We start from the raw sequence: 23,892 nt of genomic DNA, 5'->3' as shown, positions 1-23,892 counted from the left end.
CATAAAATGGTTATAGTAACTATCACCACCCATTTGTGGGACTTTTATGAGATCAAACAGCCTAATAAAGCTGAAAGTGCTTGAAGCACTTCAGAAGTGGTGCTAAAGCAATGCAGGGTGTCATGGTGATGCTGTTATGTAACTGTGGATGGCCATAGCTGCCGCCCCTCTAGACTGGGCATCTCTTTTCTCTGAAGAGCCTGAACGCTGCTCCTGGTTTTTATTTTTATTTTTTATTCACAAATAGTTCTCAAGTGTTTCCTCTTGTTTAGTTGTGGGCTTTACACCAGAAGGCGCCACAGATACTGCCTACCTGAAACAGATGCTTGAGTCAGATGCTACGAAAGCCAGGAGGAGGAGGGCCTGGCTGAGACAGGCTGGGAGCTGACTCACCATCACTCTGCGGGAAAGCTGCTGGTGTCTTGGTCAGAGAAAGGTAGGTGACTCAAGGTGGACTTTTCTGGACACAGAGAGACCTGTGATCACTCATCTCTCCAATCCCATCTCTTTGGTTGGCATGGATCTCGATCCCAGCCCCTCCCCTCCCAGGCTGCCTTCTGATCCCACTGCCTAGAAATCTAACAGTGGGGCCAGCATGACTCACCAACAAGGTGACCTCGTTTTCCTCATCTGTAAAATGGGTCTAATAATCTCTGAGCTGCCTGCCTTATAGGGCTGATATGAGGAGGGTCCCATGGGCCAAGGATGCAAGAATGCTTGGTGACTATAAGGTATGGTACCGAGGTAAAGGTTTGAGAGGAACTTTCCAAGATATGCTTTAAGATGATTTTTCTGCCCAGTGGAAAGGAGGGAGAAGATGGCTGACGGCTGATCTGCAGGGGCTGTAAGAGAAGTCATGGGGGGATTCCAGGATGCTGTTCCCTCCAGACTCAAAGTTCCAAAGCTGGACAGAAAGCATTTCTTAAACATGGGTATTCAAGAGAACAGCTCTTGGTGTTCTGATACAAAGTACTCCCCTTCAAAAAGAGCCAGCCCCCCAAAACCAGAAGACCAGGACAGTGGGGGAGTCATAATCTCCCCTCAGACCACAGCTTGGCTGTTGCCCTCTCCCCAAGTGTCTCTGGATGCTCTGGGCAGAGGCATGGGCTGGCCTGTGCAGTGACACCCACCCAGACCACAAAGGAACATGCTTGGGAGAGGGAAGAAGCCCTCTAATCAGGAGACGTCAGAGCTGAGTTACCAGGAGGCTGCAAGTCCCCTTTCCCAGGCTCCTGGCCTGAATGGAGAAGAGGAGAAGGCCCAGTGCCCCTGGGCAGCAGGCATCCAGAGGGTACAAGGGCGAAGCCAGGGTGGGCCCACTCGCCATCTCTGGCTTGACTCCCCTGCTCACAGGTAGAGGAGGGTGGAGAGGAAGTAGGTTAGAGTTCTCCACGGAGAGTACCCCGAGAGTAACCCACATCATCATAGCCCTCTGGGGCTTCCCTCCAGGGGGCTGGCGACAGGGGCGATGAACCCCAGAGTCCCTGAAGCAAAGTTCTCCATGTGCATGGAGAAGGTTTGGATCATCAGAGACTTTGTCCCTGTCCACCTCCCACCCCTTTTAAGTGTTCCCCAGTCTGAAATGATGTCCTCATTCACTAGTCTGAGATTTGCATTTTTCCTTTAACTTGACCTCTCTTACCCTCCAACTCAATACTCAAAAAACTAAGATCATGGCATCCAGTCCCATCACTTCATGGCAAATAGATGGGGAAAAGTGGAAGCAGTGACAGATTTCATTTTCTTGGGCCCCAAAATCACTGTGGATGGTGACTGCAGTCCCAAAATTAAAAGACACTTGGTCCTTCCAAGAAAAGCTATAACAAACCTGCTGCTGCTGCTAAGTTGCTTCAGTCATGTCCGACTCTGTGCGACCCCATAGATGGCAGCCCACCAGGCTCCCCCATCCCTGGGATTCTCCAGGCAAGAACACTGGAGTGGGTTGCCATTTCCTTCTCCAATGCATGAAAGTGAAAAGTGAAAGTGAAGTCGCTCAGTCGTGTCCGACTCTTCGCGACCCCATGGACTGCAGCCCACCAGGCTCCTCCGTCTGTGGGATTTTCCAGGCAAGAGTACTGGAGTGGGGTACTGTCGCCTTCTCCATAACAAACCTAGACAGCATATTAAAAAACAGAGACATCACTTTGCCCACAAAGGTCTGTCTAGTCAAAGCTATGGCTTATAATCATAGTATATCAAAGTAATCACGTACGGATTTGAGAGTTGGGCCATAAAGAAGACTGAGTGCCAAAGAAGTGATGCTTTTTAGTGGTGCTGGAGAAGATTCTTTGAGAGTTCCTTAGATAGCAAGGAGATCAAACCAGTCAATCCTAAATGAAACTAACCCTGAATATTCACTGGAAGGACGGATCTGAAGCTCCAGTAATCTGACTACCTGATGCAAAGTGCCAACTCATTGGAAAAGACCTGATGCTGGGAAAGACTGAGGGCAGGAGGAGAAGGGGGAGACAAAGAATGAGATGGCAACACACATTCAATGGATATGAGTTTGAGCAAACTCCGGGAGATAGTGAAGGACAGGGAAGCCTGGAGTACTGGAGTCCATGGGGTTGCAAAGAGTTGGACACGACTTAGTGATTGAACAACAACCCTCCAACCAGATCCAGATCATACTTCCTGGTGGCCTACCAGTGTGACTTAAGTTGATTGTCCAGGTTGAGGGACCTCCATATCCCTGCTCACCTTCCTTAGTTCAGTGGCCATGAGCACTAACTCTGGAATCAGATTGGGTTCAAATCCCAGGTCTCCCCTAACCAGTCCTGTGACCTGGGGCAGCTTACTTATCCTTTCTGGGTCTCCACTCTCCCCAGTGTATGGGAATCATAGCAGGATCCACCTCAGAGCCTTGCTGCAAGGATTAAATGTGTTCAAATGTGCTCAGCATAGCATTTGCCACCCGATAAGTCCTACATCTGTGTTGGCTCCTTTTGACAGTTTCCACCCATTGCCTTTTCAAAGCTGGGCTTCAGATCTATTTTTGAAAGCCTCCCTGGGCTGCTCTCTGTTCTGCTGCCTTCTCCACGGTTGCGCCTTCCCTTGTCATGTTGGGTCTCCCCTTGCTTCCTGGACACACAGTAGCTTACGTAAATTCATGGGACAAGCTAGCCAGCATTAATCCTAGGAACCCTCAGTCTTCCACCTGCCTGGGCTTGCAATCCTTTTCTACAAAGCCATGCCCCTCTCATCTTTCAAAACTTCTTAAAAACTCACCTCCTTTGTGAACCATGGCACAGTGGGAGAAGCATATTTCTCTGGGTTTGAATCCCAGCCGAATCTGTACAGCGGGTGACCCTGGGCAAGGCCACCTAACCTCTCTTTGTTTCAATTTCCTGATATGTCAAATGAGGGAAGTACCCCCTCACAAGATGGAGATGATACAGTGAAATGACCACCCCTGGGTGCCAGGTGAGTGTTGGGGGCTGTGGCACACATTAAATCCTCGATTAATGTTTCCCTTCTCTCCTTCCCCCCTGCTCTGATAGCACAGTCTCTCCTCTGCACTCTAGCCCTTACTGATCTTTATAGCTACATCAGTCTCTCTCTATACGTTCTTGGATCTTTATCATGCATTCGGTTACTCTTTCATTCATTTGACATTTATTGGGCCTTTATTATTTGTCTGATGCTGTGCTGGGTCCTGGGGATGACTACAACGAAATTCTTGTTCTGCAGAACTCACAGAAAATTAAGAGGGTCAAATACGTGTGCAGATTAGTCTAGGGTCTTATGATAAGTGTCATAGCAGGGGTGTGTGTACAAGACCATCTAGATCACAGCGTGTGGAGTGACTAACACTGATTTCAGCAATCAAGGGCCTTAAATTCAAAGGGATGAGCCTTAACTGAGCCAATGCTGGGTCCCAGCATGGTTCTAAGCACAGGGAATTCAAGATAAAGAAGACAACATCTCTGTCCTCAAGGAGTGCAGGGTCCAGGGACAAACAGATAAGAGGATGTGAGGATGATAGGTGGAGAGTGCCTATGTGCCCAGGGGGCTGTCATGCAAGGACGGGAGCAAGGGAGGCTTCCTGGAGCGGCGGACATCCAAGACGTGAAAAACAAGTAGGAATTGGCTAAACAACGGAGGGACGGAAGGTCCGTCCAGGTAAGTCTGGGAGGAGTGAGGCCAGGTGGAGGGCTCAGTAGCTCTGTATGGTTGGATGTATATGCATGAGGCTCAGAGCTTCTAAGGAACTCTCCTTTCTTTGCTCCTCTTTCTCCCTACAACATCCTTTCTCCAGTCAGAGCCCTCAGTCCCAGCTCCAGGGCCGCCCTATCCCAGAGGATAAGCTCGGGAGCCATGCAGCCCAGGCTCTTCCTAAGGGCTGGGGGAGCTGTGGAAGGAGAATAGGGAGGGAACACCTTTGGTGGGTGCTTAGGCTGAGATGAAAAGAGGAGAGAATTCCCCCATCCCCTGTTCCCCACACAAGGACACTGAGCCAGGCTTGGCTTTGGCCGTGGTCAGTCCATGGTAACAGCTGCTAGATATCAGGAAAGAACCTGCTTCCTCAGCTAAAACCTCCCCACCCCCAACCCCTCGGCCCCCCTGCCCCTGCTAGATCATAGCCCCTTCTTAATTCGGTCAAGCTGAAGGTCCCCCACCTTCCTGGCGTTTTACTACACAGCCAGAGGGAGGCAGGGATGCCCAGCACATCCCACATCCACTGATGGACAGACATGTGGTCACCACACTCACTCCCACACTTGCACACTCACACACGTGCACACACAAACTCACAGCACCCACGCGCACACACGAACTCGCACAACACTTGCCCACACATCTGCTCCTCCACACACACATTCGCACAGCAGAAGGGCACAGCCTGCCTCCGTTCCGTAAGTTCCCTTTGGGGAGTACCAGTGCCCTGGAAGGTTGTGAAGCCCTGGACCTGAAAATCCCAGCATCGCTTGCTGAGAGGGCACCAAAGGGTTAAGAGGGAACATTTCCAGGGAGTTTGCCTCTTAATCAACACAGTTAATTCTTTTCCTTTTACAAACATAAATTCTTGGCAGTCAGTAACCAAGAAAGAAAGGAGTAAGAAAAAAACCTTAACCCAACATTAGTCAAATCTTTGCCTCTTCCTATTTTTTTTCAAGTTAAAACTCAGGGGAATTCAAAGCAATGAGAGAAATCCCAGCCCAGATGGAATGTTTTTGCTAATATACGTCTGCAAGTTATTTAAATGTATGTTTAAGTGTGCATGTGTGTGTGTGAGAGAGAAAGAGAGAGAGAGAGAATATGAGAGCAAGCGAGTATGGTTGAGTGTTGCGTGCATGTGTGTGTGTGTGTGTGTGTGTGTGTGTGTCACCAGAGGCTCTGCCTGAGCCCCGCTGTCCTCCAGCCTCAACTCTCCTGTCTAGACCTGAAGCAGGACAAGGCCATTACAGGACAGTCCTTGTCCTTCAACCCAGGGTCTCCTGGGACAATAGCCCCTGCACTTGCCCCCTCAGCCCCAGGATGGCCTGGGTGACACTTTCTGTCAGGATAGATAACCCACCCACCACACACTTTCTTGTCCTTTTTCCTGCTTAGCCAGAAGACTTGGGGCTGGAGTTTCCAGGCCTGGAGGAGAGGGACAGTTGAGAGGACCAGGCCCCACCCCCACACAACAGCACCCCCACCACCACCACACACACAAGGGCCCTGCCTGGACTGGAAATCAAGGCTTAGGCTCTATTCCTGGCCTCTGGGGGTCTCTTCTCAGTGCTCTCTCATGATCTTCAGAACCCCCGGTAGTTCCTCTCAGCTTTGAGCCTCACCCCTCAGAATGCCTCCACATGACAGGCCTGACCCTCACCCACACACCCGACCTCAGCAAAGCCCCCGACCTGCCCCTACAAGAGCTCCCAGCCGGGCTCAGGGTGCAGGGGCTTTGCAGACGAACTCCTCAGCACGTGCCCCCACCTCCCAGCTCTCTCTCCTCTGCTCCCTCCCGAGCTGACTTTAATTCTTTTCATCTTTCCTCTGAAATCACTCCTCTGGTCCCGTAATCAGCTGTGTGGGTTCCAACTTCCTGATTTCCAGGGGGAGATTAAGCAGCTTTCTCCATCTAAAAGCACGTTGGATGGCTGGGCCACCCTGTAGGCTGGCCGGACCCCTTTCTGGCGAGGCGCCTACTCTCACTCTTCTGAGTCCTGGCCACCCTGTGTCCTGGGCCTTCCACAAGGATCTTCCCAGGCCCCCGGCCCGCCCTAGTCCCCAGAGATTCCAGCCCTCCCATCGTTCCTCCTTCACACAGAGGCCTCTTGGCATCTCCAGCCAGGCCCAGAGTCCGCAGTCTACAGCCTTCTCTATCACCCACTTTTGGAAAAGGGGAGATGGGGGCGGGGATATGGCAGCACTCAGGATCTGGAATCTGCAGAGGGATTCTCAGTCGGGTTGCCCACCCTTCCCTTTCTCCTAGGGCTTCTCTGCTCCTCCCACCCACTCTTGCCCTCAGAGGCCCTTTTATGAGATTGTGAACATCCATGGTCTTCCCTGGATGATGAGGTGACATGACGAGCAAGCTTTCAACTCCCCAAGAGTGCATCATCTACCCTGAACCTCTTCTGGAGCCATCTCAGGGTCTGGTGCTCAGCTGAGCCCTGGCTTGAGACAAAGCAAAATGGGGTCAGGGGCACGCACTGCCTGGGAGGGGCTGCCGGAGACAGGGACACAGAGAGAGAGAGAGTACAAGGGGAAGGAGAACTGAGCTGGGAGTTATGTGCCATTTCAGCTTGCCCGATATGAAGCTAGGGTATAGTGGTAAAGCTTAGATCTGGCTTTTCAACAAGGAAGAAAACGTTGCCTAGAAAAGGAATTCCTGAGGCGGAAAGAGAGAAAGAAGCCGTTCCGTGGGAAGTCTCCTGAAATGTCACTTTGTTAAGGCTTCAGTTTCTTCTGAAATGATGTGGGGCTTTGGGCCTCCCCGGGGAGGCCCTTCCTGCCAACAGGACCCTTGGGTCTGTCTGTCTTGGACTGAGGGCTTCAGAGAGTCCATGAATTCCCTGACATCAATATGCAAAGTCTCAAGGACATGAACAGTAGCATGAGGGAAGAGACTTCATAGCCTTAATCCTGTCCCCAAAAGGGTCTCTCATTCCAAGAAGTTAAAAACCACCGAATCAGAGGTTAACATGAAAGTGACACATGAGGCTGGCCAAAGTGACCCAAAAGATGGGCCTGGAGTGGAGCCACATGACCTCTGGCTGAACCAAGCAGACTGAGTCAGACCCAGGCAGTGATGGGAGTCTGAGGAGCTGACCTGCACTCCTAGATGAGAGGAGGGGCAAGGAGGGGTTCCGGGGATGACCCAGGTGTCTGGAGACCCCAGCTTAGAGCAGATCTCTGCCAGGTGAAAATTCCACGGCTCACATGACACTTTCATTGGACTCGGCTATTTGCGGGCTTTATCTGCTGGGGACTGGCAAGTACTAGCTGGCGAGATGGTAAAGGTGACCCAGAGAGCCTTAGGTCTTCCTGAAGCACAGGTGAAAAGTGCACAGAAGTGTCTGTGCCCGTAAGTTTCACAATATGTACCAAATTCACCCGTCTCAGAGCAAAAATACAGTCCACACTTCAAGAGGCTGTGTGTGTATCCAGGCCCGACATGGGCAAGTCAGTGGAATCCCAGAGGCATAGAGGGCAAGGTCAGTTAGTGCCAAGGGGACCATCTGGAGGGAACAAGTGTTGTTTAACAAAAAATGTCCGTTAGCCCAACCCCACACTATGGGACTACACACTAACCAGGCTGCTGGAACTTTCTGGGCCACAGTGCCCTCTTCCACGAAATGATGAAGTTGGGCTGGAGGGGTTCTGAGGACACCTTCAGTGTCGACACCTCAGGTTTTAAGAAATGCCTCCTCTGTCCCCTCCCTGGAGCTCTCGTGGGGGCGGAGTGCAGAGGTGGAGATTATCCAAAAGCCCAGGGAGTATTCCCACCCTGCCAGAGTTCCAAGACCACCGACCCAGGGCCTCTGCCCACTCCCTCCTCCCACAATGTCAATTTCCCTACAGAAGAGGTTGTGGGAGCACGATAGGTTCCCTTTTTGTGTTTTAATTTGTTTGCTTGCTTACTTTCTTGCTCAAATCGAGAGCATTCAGGGGACAGGAAGTGGGAAGCTGGCTGGGACAGGTGAGCAAGGAACAGCCTGGACCCAGCTTGTTGGCTGCTCTCCAGCCAGAAGGTTGGGGTGACCAGCGGTGAATTCTCCCTAGGTCCTGTGAGGACAGACACACAGCGGCTACTGCCACACTGGACAACCCCTCGAGCTCCCTCTCTAGAGCCTTGTGGCTGTAGAATGTTTTCTTCTACCCACTGCATATCTGTATGCTTTATAAGTGTGCTCTATAGATATGTAGGTATATATGTATTAATAGCTGTTGTTGTTTAGTCTGACTCCTTTGAGACTGCATGGACTGTAGCCCGCCAGGCTCCTCTGTCCATGGGATTCTCCAGGCAAGAATACTGGAGTGGGTTGCCATCTCCTTCTCCAGGGGATCTTCCCAACCCAGGGATGGAACCCTCATCTCCTGCATTGGCAGGTGGATTCTTGATTACTGAGCTAGCATGGAAGCCCACATACAGCTAGGCAGATAGGAATCGGTTTACGAGGTGGTGGCAGGGCTCCTGCCTGTGGCAGCCAAGTTGCTGTCAGGACTCCTCACAGGGTGGCTCCCCTGTCTCTCACCACGGCTCTCCCCCGTCACTTCCGCCTGTGACTCCTTTTCCCCACTCCCCAACGTCAAGCTGTCATCATCGCCAACTCCTCCCTCACTTTTCTTCCCTACAGCCCGGCTGTTGCTATATCCTTATTCTTCCTCCACAGCAGCTCTGAAATCTGTTCCTTTCTTGGTGTCCGCCCCCTCCATCAGCAACCCCCTCCTGTGTCCCCATCTCTCCTGTCTCTTGTCTCTGCCGGCTTTTTTTTTTTTTTGCTCCTCCCCGTCTCTGACTTTGTGCTTTGCCTGCTCTTTGTCCATCTGCCTGTCCCTCTCGGTTCATGCTTGTTTTACGTGCAGCCCTGTTTCCTGGCCCCTCTGAATCCCTGTGCACCTTTCTCTCAGCTGGCCTCTTTCTCTCTGGTCGGTTGTGGGTGTTTGTCTGTATCTCTCCGCTGTCTTCTAACAGGTCACAGCCAGAAACTCCTTGGGGAAGCAGGGTTGGAGCTTTCTTCTTTCTAACCTCGCTGTCAAGTTGACTTCCCAGCTGGCCTGAGCTCTGAGCAGAGCAGAGCAGAGGCAGCGCAGCAGGGAGACGGACCTCGGCCTGAGAGATCCATGGGCCGTGGGGAGAACAGCTGGGCCAGAGGAGCCAGTGATGCAGCCCTGCCTGTTACTAAAACAAGTGGCAGGCCTGGCTCATTTGCATGTCGGGTCTCTTTTACATAAATCTGCATGTCAAGCTGGAGGCCCAGGAGCCAGGTAATGCAAAATGATGCAAAATAAACTAGAGTGCCCTTCTGCAGGTGCAAGCCAGCCCTATCCAACTGACAGAGCAAACCCAAAAGGGCTGGTGTCCTCCTAGAGTAAGGGGGCAGTGGGGGAGTGGGGAAGTGGGGAATTGGGGGGGTGGGGCAGGAGCAGAACCGCTGGCCTGCCCTCTAGCCTGGCTCCAGGGTGGCCCTGGGAGAGAGGATGGGCCCCCATGACTGCAGAGGGCTGTGAAGCCAGCCAGCTTGGACCACAGGCTCATCCAGAACCTGGAGACTTGGACTCCAGGGCTGGGAGAGGGGGCATTTAGGGCTCACCCCATCCGGTGAGGGAAAAGGAGTAGGAGAGGGACCTTTCCAAGGTTGCCCAGCCCGATGTGGCAGGGCCCAGCACAGAAGCCTGCACTCCTGGCTCTCAGCAAAGTAACCTCTTTGTTCTGTATCATGGGATAGAAGTGGGTGAATTTCACTGGGGGTCTCCAGTGACTTTGGGGGAATCAAATCAGAGATGTCAGTCTACCCTGCTACTCTACTTGGCCTTTGGGAGCACTGCCCCTGTGCTAACCACCTTGGGGTGCCCTTCAGAGCTCCCTGACCCAGACCTGGGGTCCTATTCCCCTCTAGAAAAGGCAGCATGGGAAAGAAGTAATAGCCATTCTCCCTCTGCATTCTCTAGCTTCTGCGAAGTGTGACTTCTTGGCTCCCCTCTGGATTGGGAAGTGGTTTCTGAAGCCCCAAAGCTTCTGAGAGGCTCCTTCATGTGAGAGGTGGATGGAGAAGAGGGTTGCAGCATCACAGCCTGCCCCAGGCCCAGCTCTGTTTCTCCTCTGACCCAAAAGGCGGACCAGCCATGGGATCCCAAATGCTCCAAAGACCTCACACCCTCTCCAGATACACCACACAGCTTGTTTAAAGGGGACCCACGGCAAATCACATCTGTGCTAACTACGACCTCTGCTCCAATTCTCCTCTGCTGCAGGAAGCTGGCCAACAGAGATCCATCCTGCCCTGAAAGTGCAGGCTAACCATGGGGGTGGTATCTCATGGGGCAGGACACCCATGGTTAAAAACAATGAGCCACATCTCTGCCTGTGTAGTGCTGCTGCAACTTACCAGCCGTGTGATCCAGGGCAAGACACCTGGCCTCTCTGACCCAAGTTTTCTCATCTATGAATTCCAGGTGGTAAGCATTCCTACCTGGTAGGGTTACTGTGAGGCATAAATGAGACAAAGCACAGACAGCACCCCACACAGTGCCTGGCACAAAGGAAGCAACTATAAATGGTGAAAAAATGAAAGTGTTTATCACTCAGTCATGTCTGACTCCTTGCAAGTCGATGGACTGTAACTCACCAGCCTCCTCTGTCCAGGGGATTCTCCAGGCAAGAATACTGGAGTGGGTTGCCATTCCCTTCTCCAGGGGATCCTCCCAAATCAGGAATCAAACTGGGGTCTCCCGCATTGCAGGCAGATTCTTTACTGTCTGAGCCACCTGGGAAGCCCAGTAGTATTACTCTTGCAAATACAGGTATCATAACCAGGCCAACCTAGGTCAGAGGAAGGGGCTGGGAAGCAGAAAGAAGTTCAGGTGGGGTCTCTCTCCCACTGCCCTTCCTCTTCCCATCACCTTCTTCTGTTCCCCACCCTCCAATCTAGTCTCCACATGTGTTTAGTTCAGTTCAGTTCAGTCGCTCAGTCGTCGCCGACTCTCTGTGACCCCATGAATTGCAGCATGCCAGGCCTCCCTGTCCATCACCAACTCCTGGAGTTCACTCAGACTCACATCCATCGAGTCAGTGATGCCATCCAGCCATCTCATCCTCTGTCGTCCCCTTCTTCTCCTGCCCCCAATCCCTCCCAGCATCAGAGTCTTTTCCAATGAGTCAACTCTTCACATGAGGTGGCCAAAGTACTGGAGTTTCAGTTTCAGCATCATTCCTTCCAAAGAAATCCCAGAGCTGATCTCCTTCAGAATGGACTGGTTGGATCTCCTAGCAGTCCAAGGGACTCTCAAGAGTCTTCTCCAACACCACAGTTCAAAAGCATCAATTCTTCGGCGCTCAGCCTTCTTCACAGTCCAACTCTCACATCCATACATGATCACAGGAAAAACCATACCCTTGACTAGACGAACCTTTGTTGGCAAAGTAATGTCTCTGCTTTTGAATATGCTACCTAGGTTGGTCATAACTTTCCTTCCAAGGAGTAAGCGTCTTTTAATTTCATGGCTGTGATCACCATCTGCAGTGATTTTGGAGCCCAAAAAAATAAAGTCTGACACTGTTTCCACTGTTTCCCCATCTATTTGCCATGAAGTGATGGGACCAGATGCCATGATCTTCGTTTTCTGAATGTTGAGCTTTAAGGCAACTTTTTCACTCTCCTCTTTCACTTTCATCAAGAGGCTTTTTAGTTCCTCTTCACTTTCTGCCATAAGGGTGGTATCATCTGCATATCTGAGGTGATTGATATTTCTCCCAGCAATCTTGATTCCAGCTTGTGTTTCTTCCAGCCCAACATTTCTCATGATGTACTCTGTATATAAGTTAAATAAGCTGACAATATACAGCCTTGACGTACTCCTTTTCCTATTTGGAACCAGTCTTTGTTCCATGTCCAGTTCTAACTGTTGCTTCCTGACCTGCATACAGATTTCTCAAGAGGCAGGTCAGGTGGTCTGGTATTTCCCATCTCTTTCAGAATTTTCCACAGTTTATTGTGATCCACACAGTCAAAGGCTTTGGCATAGTCAATAAAGCAGAAATAGATGTTTTTCTGGAACTCTCTTGCTGTTTCCATGATCAAGCGGATGTTGGCAATTTGATCTCTGGTTCCTCTGCCTTTTCTAAAACCAGCTTGAACATCAGGAAGTTCACGGTTCATGTATTGCTGAAGCCTGGCTTGGAGAATTTTGAGCATTACTTTACTAGTGTGTGAGATGAGTGCAATTGTGTGGTAGTTTGAGCATTCTTTGGCATTGCCTTTCTTTGGGATTGGAGTGAAAACTGACCTTTTCCAGTCCTGTGGCCACTGCTGAGTTTTCCAAATTTGCTGGCATATTGAGTGCAGCACTTTCACAGCATCATCTTTCAGGATTTGAAAGAGCTCAACTGGAATGCCATCACCTCCACTAGCTTTGTTCGTAGTGATGCTTTCTAAGGCCCACTTGACTTCACATTCCAGGATATCTGGCTCTAGGTCAGTGATCACACCATCGTGATTATCTGGGTCATGAAGATCTTTTTTGTACAGTTCTTCTGTGTATTCTTGCCACCTCTTCTTAATATCTTCTGCTTCTGTTAGGTCCATACCATTTCTGTCCTTTATTGAGCCCATCTTTGCATGAAATGTTCCCTTGGTATCTCTAATTTTCTTGAAGAGATCTCTAGTCTTTCCCATTCTGTTGTTTTCCTCTACTTCTTTGCACTGATCACTGAAGAAGGCTTTCTTATCTCTTCTTGCTATTCTTTGGAACTCTGCATCCAGATGCTTATATCTTTCCTTTTCTCCTTTGCTTTTTGCTTCTCTTCTTTTCACAGCTATTTGTAAGGCCTCCCCAGACAGCCATTTTGCTTTTTTGCAGTTCTTTTCCATGGGGATGGCCTTGATACCTGTCTCCTGTACAATGTGACGAGCCTCCGTCCATAGTTCATCAGGCACTCTATCTATCAGATCTAGGCCCTTAAATCTATTTCTCACTTCTACTGTATAATCATACGGGATTTGATTTAGGTCATACCTGAATGGTCTAGTGGTTTTCCCTACTTTCTCCAATTTAAGTCTGAATTTGGTAATAAGGAGTTCATGATCTGAGCCACAGTCAGCTCCTGATCTTGTTTTTGTTGACTCTATAGAGCTTCTCCATCTTTGGCTGCAAAGAATATAATCAATCTGATTTCGGTGTTGACCATCTGGTGATGTCCATGTGTAGAGTCTTCTCTTGTGTTGTTGGAAGAGGGTGTTTGCTATGACCAGTGCATTTTCTTGGCAAAACTCTATTAGTCTTTGCCCTGCTTTGTTCTGTATTCCAAGGCCAAATTGGCCTGTTACTCCAGGTGTTTCTTGACTTCCTACTTTTGCATTCCAGTCCCCTATAATGAAAAGGACATCTTTTTTGGGTGCTAGTTCTAAAAGGTCTTGTAGGTCTTCATAGAACTGTTCAACTTCAGTTTCTTCAGCATTACTGGTTGGGGCATAGACTTGGATTACTGTGATATTGAATGGTTTGCCTTGGAAACAAACAGAGGGAAAGTATTAAAACACACCTACTGTCATGCCACTTCTTTGCTTTAACTCCTTTCTGGCTCCCTATTGCTCTTAGGATAAAGCCCACACACCTTAACATGGTCTTACAAGACTTTTTGTAATCTGGCTCCTGCTTATCTCTGAGCCTTATTTCTCAACCTCTTGTAACCTAAGCTTTGGGACCACAGTTGCTCAGACACGCATGCTGGCACTTACCTCCAGGCCTCTGCACGGGCTGCTTCCTGACCCCAGCTACTCACCTCTTCTGCAGTCAGTTTAGAAGTTGTTTCCTCAGAATACTCCTGCTCTCCTGGCTGAGGATGAAAAGAGAAGGGTTATGGAGCTCCTCGTCCCAAGAGATTTTTCTGAGGTTCAGGAAGTAAGGATGTCTAAGATCATTTAGTCTCCTTTGGTGGAGAAGAAACCCAAGACCCAGAGGGAGGGGGCTTCCTCTAGGTTCCCCCCAGCCTCCCTCCACACTAGCACAGAGGGAACCAGTGACCCCTCCAATCAGTGACACCTCCTCTGACACCACAGATGACCTCTCATTCTAATTCATTTGCATCTAATCATTTAATCACCTCTCCCAGGGAGAATGAATAAACAGAAAAGACCAGGAGACCCAAAGGAATGAATTCCAAGCCCTCGGAGAGCCCACAGGGATGTGTGTGTTTTGGGGCCAGGGCTATTTTAGTGACTGTTCCCATGGGTTCACTATCTCCTTTTCCCTCTTTATCAGATTCTGGTTGGCCTCATCTGCCAAGTGAGAGGAGCTTGTGACCAGGGAACCGAGGGGCACAGGGGGCTCCTTGGGGAGCTGTGAATTTAAAGCATGGCCAAGTGAGAAGCAGTCAAGGCCACTGCTGCAGCTTAGAAAACAAACAAGTTCTGGAACCAGAAAACCTAGTTTAAGTCCCACTTGCTAGCAATGTGAAAGTGCGAATCAGTGAACCTCTCTGTACCTTAGTCTCTTACTGTAAAATGGGAGTAACACAATAACTCTCTCACCAGGCTGTCATGAGGGTCTGGTGAGGGAATAGGTGGGAAAGCGCCTCCTACACGGTTCAGCACTCATATGCCTTCTTCGAGAGCCGAACATGCACAGGAAGGTTCTGATCAGGAACCCGGCTCCGAAGGCCAGAGCTGATTGCTAACTCAGCCCCCTGCTCTTGCTGCCATCCTGTGCCTAATCTGTTACGGACTGAAAGGTGTTGGGCTTATAAATATTTGCTCCTTATGGCCAGGCTTTCCTGAGTGTTATCAGCCTGGCTGATAAGATAATCCTGCCCGGTGGGGCAGGCTCTGGCACCTGGCATTCTGCGTTGCAGGTGACCTAGCAGACTTAACTTTTTAATACCTAGCAAGTCAATACAGAGGCTCTCGGCTTACTGGCTGGGAGGGGCCGGCCAAGGGGGACTCCGAAATTAATTCTCTTTGTTTCTGAATCTGATGTCTAGAATTGACCGGAGACTCCAAGTTAACACCTTTCCTGCCAGGTGGTGACTGGGTCTTCACTGGCTCCACTGAGCTCAGAACCAAAATGATTTTGAAAAGGCTTGAAGTGAGCACCCTTCTCCTTTAATTAAGCACAAAATCTCCATATCTATTTCAGGCTTTGAAAAGTGAAACCCAGAGAAGGCAGGTTCCCCAGGCAGAGGAGAGAGGTGTGTGGAATTAATATTCCATCTCTATTTTTCCTGTGTAATTTAATAAGTTGACTAAGCTTATCAGGGGGACCTGGGCTGCATTTAGCTCGTGGGCAAGCTGGGCTCACACTCTAGCCTCACTTTCCACATTAGAACAGTTAACCAGCCAGGTGAGGTGAGTCGGGGTTAAGGGGAATATCTGGGACCTGTCCCGCCTTGTTTGGGCACCCATGACCATTTGGCAGCATGTCCCTCCTCCCTCAAATGCTCTAGCCTGACCCTCGAAGTTCTGGGTGCACCCTGAACCACCTTGGGCACTCCCCACACATTCCCCCACTGCCTTTCACCTCTCCCAGCTTCAGCGGGCATATGGACTTGCTGGTATTTTTTAGAGAGAGAGTCTTTTTTTAATTGGAGGATAATTGCTTTATAATGTTGTGTTGGTTTCTGCTGTGAAACAGCTTTAAATATACATATAACCGCTCTGTCTTGAGCCACTCTCCCCCATGACTTGCAGGTATTTAAAGAAGAAGGCAGGGGAAGGGGAGGGGCTATGCTGGGACTGCCCCAGTCCTGTACCTCCAGGAAGAAAGGTAACTGCCCAGACAGGCTGTTTCCTGAGGTCCAGCAGACCCTTCTTCCTTCCACCCCATCATTCTCCCTTCTCTGCTGGTCAGAGGGCAACTCCAGGACTGCTCCTCTCTGGAACTGAGGGCTCTCAAGGAATCTGTTTCACAAACATCAAATTCTCAGAGAAAACTTCAGAATCCCGGGAAAGAAATCCTTGGAACCCAGTGTGGGAAACATTACTCTGGGCTGTCATCTCTTTTTGAACATCCACTTAGCTCCTCCCATCTCCACGAGAAGCTCTTGGGAGCAGGGAGGATATCAGTATAGAATGTTTCCAAATAAGCAGGAGGGGACTTCAGAGATCAGTGACTCCATCCCCTCTTTGCCATGGATGGATAGAATCTAGTTCAAGGAGGGAAAGTGGTCGGTCCAATGAGTTCTCACCACTGAGGCTGGGCCAGTGGGGCTTCACTGGGGATTCACTAGTGGAGGGTGCATATCACAGTCTAGGAGCTCTGGAGTCAGAGGGACCTGAGGTCAAATTTTGGCTTAGCTGTGAGACTTGGCCAAGTTATAAAAGCTTCTTTGTGCTTCAGTTTTATCATTTGTAGGATGGGATAATAGTAACCACTTCATAGGGTCAATAGATGAGATGAGGAACATTACCTGCCTGATATGTATTACTCTAGAACTTCCTAAAGGAGTGGCTTAATTTCATTTACTGCTGTATCCTCAGACCCTAGAACGTGCCATGCCCAGAGCAGCAGTGAACAAATGCATGTTGAATGGATGAATACAGCGTATAGTTCTTATTATCACCCTTACCCCTAATGGTTCTTATGATCACTATTATTGACCTGAGTATTTTCTTGTTCAACTTCACTCAGCTTTTCTTTTCCTCTCCTGGACTCTTTTCTGTTTACTCCTTGTAGCGGCATGTACAGGGGCATTCCTGCAGATGTACACCTTCATACCTGCACTGCTTCTCTCTTCACCTCTTCTCATCTGCAGCGGGAGAGGGAGAATCATGAGGCTGAATCCATACCTTTGCTTTCCTACCCAAGCCCCACCCAACTCAGGGTTCAAATTACTGCTCCCCTTCATATATCTGAAATCCTGTCCACTCTTCTTTAATATACTTAGTGCTGCTTAGTAAGTCAGGGTGGTGGAAAAAAAAAAATTCCCACCAGTATTTTTTCATTTCCAAGGAAGGCTGTCCATTTGGTTTGGTTTTGTCTGATTCAAAACTGACTGATGCAATTCCCTTCACTCTGACAAATCAGGACCCTCAGCAAAGAAGGAAACAGAGCCAAAGAGAGAAGAGAAAGGCTCAGCCACTTTTTGGAGATTTATGAAGCTCCCATTCGAGCACAGGCAGCTGGACAGTGCTCTCCTAGGTTCAGGCCTCAAGTTTCAGGAAAACAAAAAGACTCCAAGACGCGCCTTCATTTGAGTCATTTGGGTGGAGTTGGTGTTTTTATCTTTGTTATATTCCTATTACCCTCCCCTTTGAGCTGAGTGCTTCTGTCTGCCTTTGGGGTCTAGGACAACTGGGCCAAAATACCAAGAGATGATCCTTCCGTTCTCTCAAGTCCCATTTTCACTCCTTTTGTCCCACTTCTGGGGTTAGGGTTTTAATTCATTTTGAATTGGTGATCAACTTGAGAGGAAAACACATAGGAAATGGACTGTAATATGACATAAATAACTCAACGCTACAAATTAACACAAGCCTATACCTGAAAGAATCAGACCACAAGCAAATAAGAATTTGGCTAATAACAGAAAATAATAATAATGCCTATGGCCTTTAACTAGATCAGTGTGACTTAAAGATAAATTGTAAAGTGAAATACTCAATCCAGACAAACTGTAGGGGTTGGTTTGGTTTATGTATTCCCCTAAGGTATATGACTAAAAAACAGATTTTGTTTACAATCATATTTTTTAGTAAGCTAACTGAACCAACTCTTTTGCGACCCCCTGGACTGTAGTCTTCCAGGCTCCTCTGTCCATGGGATTTCCCAGGCAAGAATACTGGAGTGTGTTGTCATTTCCTCCTCTGGGGGATCTTCCTGACACAGGGATTGAACTCGCATCTTTTGCATCTGCTGCATTGGCAGGTGGGTTCTATTACTAAATTAATGGAAATGTTGACTCTGTACAGATAAGTGGTTTCCATCCTCTTGAGGGTGGCCACCCCCCTTTTTGAGTTCAGATCTTACTGGGCACAGGGCCCAATGGTGAGTGTCCAACCCCCTGAAACCTAGCCAAGCAGGGAGGCCAGGTGGAAGTGGTCCACCTAGTGGGACTCCAGCAAGCTGAAGCTGGTAACAGGAGCATCTCTTACATTGATTACAGGCCCTCTGATTGGAAGGGATGCACCTCCTGAGTTGAGAGTGGGCCCTGTGCATCAAGTCCAGTAGATGGACAATTCAAGTCGATTACAGACTGAAGGCTTGTGTCATCCCTGATGTGGTGGTGTCATGCAGATGGTGATTGTAGCCATGAAATTAAAAGATGCTTGCTCATTGGAAGGAAAGTTATGACCAACCTAGACAGCATATTAAAAAGCAGAGACATTACTTTGCCAACAAAGGTCCATCTAGTCAAGGCTATGGTTTTTCCAGTAGTCATGTATGGATGCGAGAGTTGGACTATAAAGAAAGCTGAGCATCAAAGAATTGATGCTTTTGAACTGTGGTGTTGGAGAAGACTCTAGAGAGTCCCTTGGACTGCAAGGAGATCCAACCAGTCCATCCTAAAGGAGATCAGTCCTAGGTGTTCATTGGAGGAACTGATGTTGAAGCTGAAACTCCAATACTTTGGCCACCTGATGCAAAGAGCTGACTCATTTGAAAAGACCCAGATGCTGGGAAAGATTGAGGGCATGAGGAGAAGGGGACGACAGAGGATGAGATGGTTGGATAGCATCACTGACTCAATGGACATGGGTTTGGGTGGACTCCAGGAGTTGGTGATGGACAGGGAGGCCTGGCGTGCTTCAGTTCATGGGGTCTCAAAGAGTCGGACATGACTGAGCGACTGAACTGAACAGGAGGTGGGGCCTTTGGGAGGTGATTGAGTCACAAGGATGGAGCCCTCATGAATGGGATCCATGCCCTTCTAAAAGAGACCCCAGGGACTTCCTTGGTGGTCCAATGGTTAAGAGTCCTTGGATCAATTCCTGGTCAGGGAATCAAGATCCTGCGTGCCACATGGCACAGTGCAGCCAAAAAATTATAAAGAAAATAAAGAGACCCCAGAGAGCTCTCTCTAACCCCTTCTGTCAGGTAGACACAGTAAGACAATGATGGTCTGTGATCTAGGAAATGGGCTCTCACCAGACACTGAATCAGTTGGCACTTCGATCCTGGACTTCCCAGCCTCTGGAAGTATAAGAAATAAGTGTTTGCTTTTGAAGCTGCCCAGTCTGTGGTGTTTTTGTTATAGCAGCCTGAATGAACTAAAATAGCATCCCAGTGCATTGTGGGAGCAAGAAAGAGATGGGCATCAGAGCTGGAGTATGGAGTAGGGAGGCATGGAGCTGGGGATGTTCTTTGCCAGGCTGGGCCCTTAGCCCCAAGAAGCATGCCTCTGCCTTGGCCACCAGTGACACATTAAAAACCCTGCGTGCTCATCAGTTCAGCACCTACTGCTCTGTCTGCCCCTGACATTGGTTCCCCCTTGGCTCCAGGCTCTCTCACAGGCCGGCTTTCTTGGCTTGCCATATGTGGACTTGGCAGCCTGGTCCCATTTCTCCTCCGTGACTGTCTTCAGTTCAGTTCAGTTCAGTCGCTCAGTTGTGTTCAACTCCTTGTTACCCCATGAATCGCAGCACGCCAGGCCTCCCTGTCCATCACCAACTCCTGGAGTTCACTCAGACTCACGTCCATCGAGTCAGTGATGCCATCCAGCCATCTCATCTCCTGTCGTCCCCTTCTCCTCCTGCCCACAATCCCTTCCAGCATCAGAGTCTTTTCCAATGAGTCAACTCTTCACATGAGGTGGCCAAAGTACTGGAGTTTCAGTTTTAGCATCATTCCTTCCAAAGAAATCCCAGGGCTGATCTCCTTCAGTGACTGTCTTAGAAATCCCATAAGTCTCAGGCACCAATAATTACCCCCAGGCACCAAAACCGACCTCCAGCCCCACAGCTGGATCCAACTCAGGTGCCTGGGACACCACAGCCCACCAGACTCCTGAGGGGGTCAGGGTGGAGCCTGTGGAGAAGAGGTGGGAACTAGAGAATAAAAAGACTGTGACAAAATGGGCAAGGAGAAGAACAATTTGAGTGAATATTAGAAAGACAGTTAAAAATACACCCCTGTGGTGCATGGTATGAGTGGGCTGGGGAGGAGGACTTTGACATTAAATTGATTTCCAACACCTCTGGCATAAACAGAGACCCTCCCTGCTGTGAACCCCAATGAGGTGGCCTCAGTCTGATTCTTTTGGCTTTTAGGTGTGACCTCTGAGGAATGACAGAGGAGAAAGGCTGTTCAAGCTGAGAAAAATTTATTCAAACTCCATGCAGTGTGCCAAAGCTCTTTTTTTGTTGTTGTTGTTAGCTCTGTCTTCGCTCCAAGAATGTCTTCTTTTTCAGTTCTGGAGATCTCAATGCTTACAGCAATCAGCTGGTCTGGGAGTCCTGTTTGTCTCCTCACAGTGAGCCTTGCTTCTATTTCATAACATCCTCCCTTTCAACTCTCAGTTCTTGTCAGCAGAGAGTATATAGGAAGCAATCAGATCTATGAACCAAGTTATCAATATTTGCCTTCCTGCCTCGTCATGGGTCACAAGCTCTGACGCAGAAGTGATGCTGCTGGATGAGTCTTTACTCAGTTACCCAGACACTCACATTCCCAGAAAGTGCACACCACCAGGAACTGCTGTCAATCCAAAAAGAAAATGTCTTTTTGGAACCACTCTAGCTTTACCTCATCTTCCTCCACAAACCTAGTCTAGGAAATTTTCCTATTCAGCTTAAAAAAATAATTGATGACAACTTGTATGGGAACACAGATAGCACATTTATCAAAATTTCAGATGATACAAAATCACTATTAAATAGGGTAAAAGAGTAAGGTTCCAAGTTTACCTTGATAGATTGGACAAGGAACTGAATTTAACAAGATGAAATTTACTACCCTTGCGCTCAAAACAAAACAAAACAAAAACCCAGCACAGCAGTGTAATTTCAGCATTTGGAAGAGGGAGCTAGAAGAGCCACACATTGGTTGCAAGTTCAATATTCGTGCATGCTCAGTCATGGGTGACCCTGCAACCCCATGGACTGTACCCCACCAGGCTCCTCTGTCTATGGGATATCCCAGGCAATGATACTGGAGAGGGTGGGTTGCCATTTCCTCCTTCAGGGGATCTTCCTGAACTAGGGATCAAACCAGAGTCTCCTGCCTCTCCTTCATTGGCAGGTGGATTCTTTACCACCAAGCCACCTGGGAAGTCAAAGTTCAATGTGAGTCAAGGGTATAATGTGACACTCAGAGCACCTAAGGTGAGTTTAGGCTGCATCACGGGAGGGCAGAGTTCATACAAGGAGAGCAGGAAGTGATCCTGCTCTCAGCACTCCTGGACCACACCTGATGTGTTGTGCTTCCTTCTGACACCGCTCTGGGATGAACACTGACAACATCTGAGGGGTGGACACAGGAAGACAGAGAGTCTGGAAATTATAACAAATGAGAATCATAAAAGAACTAAGGAAGTTTAACCCCAAAGAGGAAAAAGATTTAAGGGGGCATGAAAGTTGTTTTTAAGTGATTTAAGACTGATCTCCTATACAAACTGGAGACTTTTTTTTTTTCCTTTTCCAGTTTTAGAAGATAAAGTTAGCTACATGAGAATAAGTAACAGGGAGCTAAATTTCAGTCTGGCCTGAGGAAGAACTTTCTTTTGTAACAGTGAAAAGTGTGCCAAGCTAGAATAATCTGCCTGATGAGGTAATGAGTTCCCTGTCATTACAGAAATTCAGGCAAAAGCTGGAGGATCACACATGAGGGATGTTGCAGAGAGAATTCTTGTGTTCATCAGAGGATCAGATAAAATGATCTTTAAGGATGCTTTCAACTCACAGATATTCTGAATTTCAGGGTTGTTACTATAATTTACTATATATTACTTATATGAAGATATCTAATTCCTTTTGGAAAAGTGATAAAGCTGCTGAAATACTTTTTTTCAGAAATACTTTCCAGTTCTTTTCACATTCAATTTCAATTTCAGATGGAGTACAGTGGAGACAACTGTATAGGTTCAAACTTGGTTCTGTTACTTACTAGCTATGTGACCTTGGGCAAGTCGCTTCATGTCTCTGAGCCTCAATTTCCTCATCTATGAAATAGAAATAATAATAGTACCTGCTTCATAGGGATGTTATGAAGATTAAATAAATATTTGAGAAGCACTCAGAACACTGCCACATACAGTAAGTATTAAAAATGTGTTTGTTAAATTAAAAATAATGTAAAATGGCTGAAAATAAAGAATGAGAATGGTCTCAAATTTAACAAATGGTTCGAGGATGTCCTCCTCCTTTACCAACTCGTCACTAGCAGCTCTGGCTGTAAAATAGCCAAGAACCAGAGGCAGCAAAAAAAAAAAAAAAAAAAAGGCAAAAATCACACAGGCTCCCCAGCTCTCAAGAGGGAAGCAAAAGCTTCCTGTGATTGGTTTACCGTAACCTCTGAAAAGGGCTGTGTGTTTAATGACACCAGCTTATCCTTTCCTCCCCCAACCCTCCTCTCTCTTCTTGGAGTTGCTAGGAGGCCAGGGGTGTGCTGCATCCTAATAAAGCCGCGTTGGGGGAGGGAGGGGGCCAGAGCTTGTTAGATATACACGGCCTGTCTGCGGGAGCTTAATATCCTTTTACTGGAATAACTATTGTCCCAGCTTCTCAACGAATACCGACCATCATTAATAAAAGGGCTAATAAAAGCATTTATTGCGCTCAGGCAATAGCCTCGCTTTTTCTAGCTCCAGGGCCTTGGCAGAGGCAGCTATTGAGGATAAGAATTGGAAAAGTAAGACTCCCACTGCAACGCAGAGATCAGCCTCTGCCCCAGCCCCGACCCAGCACCCTCCCCCAAGGGCTGGGCAGCCAGAGCAGTGGGAGATTGGGGCATGAAGACAATGAATGCATCACTGAGGCATCAGGCTCCTGGGTCTTTTTTAAATGGTAAATATGGGGTGGTGATGCTTAAAAGAAATAAATGGTCCTATTACCAAGTTCTCTCAAGAAGCTTAAAGCACTTCACCTTGCAAGACTGTTATTCCCATTTTACTGAGGGGAAAATAAAGGCACAGAGGGATTTAGGGGCTCACTCAGCCATATGCGGTCTGATACCCTTGCCAGAACCAAGACTAGAATATAATGTTCCTGACTTCCAAATCCAGAACCATCGTGAAATTTTTAAAAGGGTGAGACTGTATCTATCTCTGTCCAGCCTCCAATGTGGGGAATCAGTGAATGCTGTGATCATCATCATTGCCTCCCTAAATTATTGTTGTTATTATAATAACTGGTGGGTAGAGTTGAGTGGGTGGTAGATACAAGATAATTACTAAGACCCCAGAATTAAAGTGTTGAGTCTCTACTTTTCCACGGCCGCTCAGAGATGAAAATGAAAGCTGTCCTCCAGGGAACTCTGAGAAGAGCCCTAATCTTGAGATAGCGTGAATCCGAGAGGGGAAGACAATGGAGAAAGGCCAGGAGAGACTTGGAAGCCAGCCTTGGAGATGCTGGGATTCTTGACTGTGGATGGCACAGGAGGCTGCGAAGGCACAATCCAGCAGCTTCAAATCCTGGTTCTGCCACTCCTTTGCTGTGTGACCATGGAAAAGTTACCTAACCTCTCTGAAGTTCAGTTTCCTCAGCTGTGAAATGGGGATAATAATCATCCCTAGCCCTAAGTCTGTTGTAAGTAAAGATTAGAGGAAAGACTGTGAGAGCTAGAAAACAAAAACCTGAGCCTAGA

The 23,892-nt window shown here is 48.4% G+C and overlaps 2 long non-coding RNA genes across 2 annotated transcripts in view; one reads left to right on the top strand and one right to left on the bottom strand.

The window, feature by feature from the left end:
• Positions 1 to 3,250: 3,250 nt before the first annotated feature.
• The window catches only part of LOC147379670 (uncharacterized), a 29,527-nt gene continuing 8,885 nt past the window's right edge, over positions 3,251 to 23,892 (top strand). Inside the window, exon 1 of the long non-coding RNA XR_015162802.1 lies at positions 3,251 to 3,426. This is a non-coding gene — a long non-coding RNA (uncharacterized LOC147379670). The remainder of the gene's footprint in view (positions 3,427 to 23,892) is intronic.
• LOC147379671 (uncharacterized) lies at positions 10,896 to 14,833 on the bottom strand. The gene is made up of 3 exons (XR_015162797.1): positions 14,688 to 14,833; positions 13,940 to 13,993; positions 10,896 to 13,663 (listed from the first exon to the last, which is right to left on the bottom strand). It is a non-coding gene; the product is annotated as an uncharacterized LOC147379671 (long non-coding RNA).

This window comes from Bos grunniens, chromosome 1 (assembly GCF_055505025.1).
Source record: "Bos grunniens cultivar Pamir isolate PY7600 chromosome 1, Bosgru_T2T1.0, whole genome shotgun sequence".
Lineage (NCBI taxonomy): Eukaryota > Metazoa > Chordata > Mammalia > Artiodactyla > Bovidae > Bos > Bos grunniens.
Note: the sequence above shows the minus strand (reverse complement) of the source record. Positions and strands in the feature narration are given on the sequence as shown.